A 7,878-nucleotide genomic window follows, 5' to 3' on the forward strand; every position below is an offset into this window, starting at 1 on the left:
GGACTGTTATGGTGCGTTCAAGGAAACTCGTATTTTTCCGACCGTGAAGTCGTACCAGTTCGATCTGGTACGAGTTCACCGGTCGGAAGTTACGAGTGGCCGTTATAGTGCACTTTCACCAGTAAAACAGGTCGGAAAAACACAAGTGGGTTGCCTGGAACGCTACAAAGTCGTAAGTTGTGACTTGAAGCTGTAATTTACGATTTCAAAAGCCTGCCTGGAACGCAGCATTAGCGAAAACGACCGGACCACTTACTTCTGCTTTAACTGAAGACAAATGAACACAATCTTTATGATCTTTTTGTTAGTATTAGACAGCACTGTTTGGACAGTAGCGAGTTTTACCAGTTATCTCCACAAATAGGCTATCATCGTTTCTGTGTGTGTGGGGTTGTGAAAACAGTTGTTTTCTCACGTTGTCTTTGCTGAGGTTTAGCTGAATTAAACTGGTGTGCTGACTCTCAACTCAGTGAAGTGGTAACATTACCAGGCGTAGAGCAGCTGATAGGGAGGTGGACTCTTTGTTGGGGCACAAGGGCAAAAGAAGGGGGCAACAGGAGACGGAATGAAGGACAGGGAGGTGTATCTGTCTGGTGATCAGCGTTTAATACCAACTGTAAACACCTCTGTAAAATGAGTCGGCTTTTGGAGAAGTGCCTGGCAACAAATCTGTTGGCTTCATGGACAAACCTTTGCTACTTCTGCAAAGTTTTGCTTTCCCTCCGCAGCTCAGACCAGGATCTTGAAGTGATTGTTGGTTACTGTGGTCTAAATGGGCTGTGTTTCATCCTTGTTCTGTTGTCTGACAACATAAACTTAAAAACAGCTTTACTGGGAGCTTGCCTGTATCAAAATACTGTTTTATGTGAACACAGAGGGGAGGAAAACAAATGGGCTGACAACAGCTGACACAAGGCAGGATGCAAATACAACACAATATGTCATGAATATGATAATGAACTAATGATGTCATCTGGTGACATAAAGAGAGGTTTTGAACAGGCTTTAGCTACTTTGCATTAAATTAAGTTACAGGTATTTTCTTAGTTTCTTCACTTTACCACACCCTTTTCCACCGAGCTGGTTGCAGCGCTAGTTTGGAGCCAGAGCTCGACACCAGTTCTTTGCTTTTCAGTCGCCTAAGCACCGGCTTCTGGCTCTAAAAACTAGTTCCAGACAAGCACCAACTCCTTGCTGGCCTGGAGCAAAGAACCCATAACGTGAGGGGTCAAGGGTGGGGTTAGCTGACCAACAGGACCTGCGCAAAGATAAACATTGTCTAAACTGCTATGTGTTCGTGAAACTTAGTACTAGTAGTAGTACTTAGTAGTAACTAAGTAGCTGAGTTACAGGCTGTGGCTAATAACAGCTAACATTCATCTAAGAATCAAAACATCACCGTTACTGCGATTATGACGAAGATGGGTAGTCAGTTATAGTTTTATTTTCTGGCTCTGGACCGCAATGTAGGCCTAGAGTTCTCAACTGGCTGGGCCAGCCCTGGTTTATATTATATTAGTAAATTGGACAGAGAGAAAGTCCAGCCATAGCTGGAAACAATCAAAATAGCAAATAGTTGAGATAGAATTTTTTTTATAAGTAGTTGTACTGTACACACACTGGTACACAGGTAAGAGCCACAGGTATTTACCCTTTGGTGGGGTTGTGACCTTGGGCGTGGCCCTTAGAGTTGTTAAACTACCCATCATGTGGGTTGTTATGGTGTCTCAGGCCAAAGTGGAGACGTGACCACCGTCATACAGGAGGGGGAGGGAATATCAGCAGCACCAGTGATGTCCAGCCGGTCATAGTGCTCTGTTGTTTCGGTAGGAAGTAGCCTATTATGTTTACGTTTTTTTTGCTAATCTACTGTTTGCTCTGTGCTTGTGCCTGTGGTAATGCCTGATAAAATTCCTTTTGGAAAATGAACTTTGACCTGAGTTGAAATACACATTAGTTTCAGAAGATGAAGCTGAATAAATACAGCACAATATACTCTAACAGTTCTGCCTGTGAGCGTCTGTACAAACAGCAATACATTTCAATGACAATGAACCAATGAAAATGAACAGTGTGCCTAATTTTATATTTTGTTAAATTTTTATATTTTACATATAAGGTGTGTATTTCACCACATTCTGTCAATGTCAGTCTCTCTGTTAGCTTAGGTGTGTATTATGATGATTTAGTGACAGTACTTTAGATGAAGTAGTCACAGTACAGTTCGGTACTAGGTGTGCTGAAGTGGAAGCAGAGCTGAGCTGAGCTGTTGATATCAGGAACTATATTTCAGTTCCAGGTGAAAATGATCCTTCGGTCTCTGGTGCAGCTCAGCTCACGCATGTTTTTAAAAACTTGTCATTGTCATGTTTTAGTCTGTCTTCTTGACAAGTATCCCTGGTTGCAGCCTGCAGAATTGGATCTTGATTTTGTTGGTTTATTGGTTGGGATGAAAGTCTGTGGATACGTTTGAAGTGTCACTGTACCTTGAAAGCCATATCTCTGAAATGTTCTAATCCAAAATAGGTTATTTATTCTGTGAAGTAGACCTATAAACAAACACTTAATCCTTCAGTTCATCACATACATTAAAAATCACCAAACGTAACAGGAACACAAACACAAAACAGTGAATTTGATTTAAAAAAACAAACAAACAAACAAAAAAACTACAGGTGTAGCTTGACTTGACTTCAGTCACAGATGCATTTCTGTTGAAGAGATAGTGGCAAGATCCTGCAATCATCACACATCCTGTCTCACTGGTATGTCTCTCTGGAGTACTGTGAAGGAAAAACTCTTGTCCCATCATGTAGACATGATATCCTGGGTTCAGAATTGTGAGTGTGCTAGTTGGAGCACAGAAACTAGGAACATGTTAATACCAGCCTTATTGCCCCGGTATGCCCCATACACAGTAAAAACAATCAATGATAAATGGTGTAATTATGATCTACACACTGAAGTGAAATTGAAATCCGAGTGTGACACCAAGCAGCTTCCCAGCAGCCAGAAACCAAATGCTGCGGGCCGCAGAACATAGTGACATACTGACACAGAGTGAACTTGTTTTCCTCTCAGGCCCTCTTGCAAAATTGTTTGTGGTTCAGTGCCCAAGTGTTTGGGCAAGACACTGAATCCAAACTTGCATGTATATGCTTACACATAATGCGCAACATATGTAGTGCTGTATGAATGTTTGTGTGAATGGGTGAATGTGACTAGTAGTGTAAAGCTCTTTAAGTGGTCCCAGAGACTAGAAAAGTGTTACATAAATGCCATTCCATTCACCATAGGAGCCGTTTAGAGCCAAGACATTGATGAGTGATTTTTAGACAAGCACACATACACCCACCTGTCAGTCAAAGGAGCATACCTTCAATTACACACGCAGAACTTTAATCCATAGTAAAATCTGTGAGTGATAGGCCTATATAGTGAGTTATGTAATACGCTTGTCATGAATAGAACATTAGCTGTACAGCTGTCACCTAAACTATTTGTATACTGCGCTGTAAACCAGTTCCTTTTTGTTGGAATGTTACTGTAGGTGCTGTCACCTGAATTTACTCACATTTGAAGCCAACCTTGTGTAGTTGGGACACTTTTGTAATCCTGATTCTGTATGTCCCCTTGACAACCATTTGATACACATATTGATTTATATTGGATGTCACTAGATTTTAACTTTTCACTATTTGTTGGTTATTTTCAGTTTATTAGGGCATTGGTAACACCATCCTTAGCCAAAAAACAAAAAACAAAAAAAACATCAGGATGAATTCACCAGAATTGAGCAAGCACTCTCGCAATGATTGTACAGTGACACCAAAGCATAGAGTAGGAGATTGGTTAGTGTGTGTGTGTGTGTGTGTGTGTGTGTAGGTGTGTGTGTGTGTGTGTGTGTGTGTGTGTGTGTGTGTGTGTGTGTGTGTGTGTGTGTGTGTGGTTGGATACAATATCAGGTAGCAGCTCATTTAGGCAGCTGGGATTCAGATGGTTGAAATGGTGAGGACTGACTGTTCGGGAGCTCAGTGCATAGGGGGTGATGGTCAAACTGGAGCAGTCTTGTTATGCTCAAAACAAGTTTTTCTTCAACACAACATACAGGACACAGAGATCCAGCTCAACACAACCCCTGTGCTCTGTCACATTTAATGATTGATTAAACTACATAAATACACTAACTGCATTTGATATAGCCATAATAGAAATAACAGTTACTGTGAAAAATCACATGAATGTAGTGTAATATCAAAAAGAGAAATCTTAAAGAGTTGAACTTGATTATATGTTTGACAATTATTAAATTGAAAAACAAAACAAAAACCAATGAAATAAACAAAACGATTTAACCTGTGATTCATCAGGTCATATTGTCAGTATGCTATGTCCCTGATGCTCAATGCTCCAACGTGTAGTGAGAAACTCAATAACAACCATAACGAAATTGAAATGTAGAAACTGTTTCCTAATTAAAACATACTGCGTATGCATGCATGCATGTGTGTCTTCATAACCATGATGTCTATGATACTGACTAAAAAAAGAAACCACTCGTAAATATCACTCCATCGTCTAGTGTTTAAAACCTCCATGTGGTCAGATGAAGCCAAACACCTGACGGCTCAGAGAGCTCTGTGGTTGGTTCTCCTCTAACTGGCTACACTATTTTCTAGCTTTGCTTGTTTTAACTGTCTCTGATTTCTACCACTCACTTTGTGCACATGTTAGAGTTTTAGGGGAACAGACTTCTTACACATCCACCAGTTGCATTGTTGAAACTGGGGCATAGTTTCAGGCATAGAAAACCATATCAGGCCAACTTCTCCATATTTTACACTTGCATCAGTAGGTCTGGACATTGCAGTTCTTTATTGTTTGTTTGTTTGTTTATTTCACATATCAAAAAAGTAAAAAATAAAATAAAATAAAAAATATAGAATCCAAGACAATGTGTAAGAGAAATGCCGGAAAAAACCCTCCAGGGGCTTGTGGAGTGGCATTCTCCATACTGTGCATACATCATGAAAAGGTATTTCTCTGCCTGTACTCCTACTCCTACTGCTATGGCTACAGTGCTTCCTACAAGCCACTGCACATTTTCTACAGAGGTGAGATGTGCTCTCTGAAAAGTAGGGAAATCTCATTCCAAACTCTGAATGGTCTGAATGGTGATGCAATAAGCCACACAAATTCAATTTGTTGTTGAGAATCCCTGTCTGACCTTTAGGGGAGGAAATATGTAGAGACATGTTACAGTATCTCCCCAATATTCTGCCATTCCAGTGTTGGGATGAGGTTTTCAAAGTAAAGTAAAGTAATTATTTAATCTGACTTCATTTAAAAATAACTTTACCATTGAAAACGAGTGAGAGTTAATAGTTAACCAGTGATCAGAAATATTGTCATTTTAAAAATTCAACTCTGCTGTTAAGAGATCTGACATCAATCTTAGTTCAGGGACGGCGACAAACCACTCAGTGACCTTCTAAACATGGAAGAATAGCCCTGATGCCTGGGTTGAAGTATTCAGAGATTTGAGAACATGATACTCAATCTTGTCTGTCTAACTCAGAGGTGTGAAAAACGCCCAGTGAAACTTACCTAAGATCTTTGGGATACAGTCTTTAACTATTCCCTATAGTTCAGGGATGCTAGATATAGACTTAAACCCCTGACAACTTGGTTGAGATAGTCAGAGGTTATAGAACATAACTTGGTAAAGAACACAATACTCAGTCTTTTCAAGAGAATATTATAAAATGAGTGGTTAACATTCCAGTTTATTGTGATGCACAAAATGAACAAACTATAATCAATAGTAACAATACTTAAGAAACAGATATTGCAACACATCTCAAAGGAATTTTAAATCAAAAGCAACTGGTCTTGGTCATTTGTCGAGGAAGACGTTTCACCTCTCATCCAAGAGGCTTCATCATCTTGGATGAGAGGTGAAACGTCTTCCTAGACAAATCACGTATATGAGAATTTGCATGGAGACACCATTTACATCTGGAGACCTTTGATCATCAGGGGGACAATGAAATACTTAATCATTTGTACCTCTAGCACTGAGACCATCAGACACCAACATTTTAAGGGGACGTCAGGTAGACAGGAGGTGTTAAAGAAACACTTGTGTTGAGTGATGAGCGACTGACCTCAAATGGTGATGTTCGAACCAATGTGGTTGATTCACTTAAAAATAATCAAAGGAATAATACAAAGTGATTTCATCCAGTCTGGGGGAAACCTTCCATTGTTTCAGAGACAACATTCAGGGTGGGGGTCAGACTGTCTGTGCCAGTTTAATGGGTATAACTAACTGTCTAGTCTCTCAACTGCTCTTAGGATTGTATTTGTTGAGTAATATCAGTAATGAAATGTGAATGTGCAAACTAAACCAACCACTTATTAGAGACTGATTCAAGCAAGTTTGATTTTCCACTTTTTGTCCCGTCGAGGTACCATTAGCCATATTCACAGCATCGCCATCTTTGCTTACGTTGTCACTCGGGGTGGGAAGATTAGCGCTGTCACATAATGTTACTGTTAACGTTTAACAGTTGCAGCTAATGCCGACTAACATAATTCAAATCAGTTTGACCCAAATGTCGTTTTACTTTAAAATATGGCTCAATGTCCCTTCGGACGTTAATAACCCATGCCTTCCTTAAATCTGTATCGGGAAGCGATGAAAGGAGAGCAATTTATGACGTTCGTACAGCTTGAAGCCAGGGACTCAGTAGTTATACAGTTTGTTTACCCACGTAAAGAAAGATGGCGACGCTGTGAATATGATCAATAGCTCTAGATTCATGTGCAAGTCTTGGTCTGTGGTTTGACTTTCTTAAAAGGCTGTGCCAGTCCACCGTAGTATCCCTCCACTATTGCAACTTGCCTGCGTCAGAGACTTATATGTGTCATCATATCGTGTGTCATCCTGTTTTTCCATATGTCTCGACTACTACTAAAACTACAATGACTGCAACTACAATGTGTCATAACAATGTACTCACGGAATTGTGCCCACTGTTCCCACTGTTGGGAAATTTCCTCCCTACATTTGGGGCTATAGTTGCAGACATAGTTACAGAGTCTGGAGGGGAGAGATGGCGACAAGACTCTGCCAACATTTTTATTCTGACAATTTAAGTGGAACCCATCTGGAACTCATTGGGAACCAGTCCTGTCTGCGAGTGAGCGCGAGGAAGAGAGGAGGACCTGGAGAGAGATATGTAAATAAATACATAAAAAGTGATAAGCCAGCAGGTAGAGAGACGTGCAGAAAGCAAGCACAGCAAATTCAACCTTCAGAGCCTGCACGGCATCTTAAGAGGGGGACTGGATATATGGTATCATGGTATAGCTTGTGCATTGCTCACATACACACATACATATAGACACACACATACACACACTCACCGCGGAGAGTTCCTGAGCTTTTCTTGGTACAGGAAGAGGACTCTTAAAGGGACAGCGTTGCCTCACCTCTCTGCTCTGTGTGTTGATTCAAACTAAGGAAGACACGCTTTGGATCAAGTTGCTTAATGTTTGTAATTGAGGGAGGATGAAAGTGGTTGCCAGCCTTGAGATTTGATTTGGTTGATAGTTGGTTGTTTTTGTTTTGTTTTTTACAGTGAAGAACTGATCAGGAGTTTATTTTCCCCCTTCTCATTTCAAAGTCTGTCAAACACAAGACAGTGTTTTTTAAAACACACGTGGGTCCATAGAGATGTTTTAGTCAGCAAGAGCGGCACAGCTTTCACTTTGACAAGTACCTCCGTGTGTTATGGTGTTGTGGTACGTGCTGTGTTTTGTACATAGTGAGGGCTGGTGGCTGAATGATGAGCTGCCGTGAGAGCGTTGCCT

The sequence above is a fragment of the Trachurus japonicus genome, chromosome 1, assembly GCF_045865225.1.
Source record: "Trachurus japonicus isolate A0001 chromosome 1, Traja_1.0".
Lineage (NCBI taxonomy): Eukaryota > Metazoa > Chordata > Actinopteri > Carangiformes > Carangidae > Trachurus > Trachurus japonicus.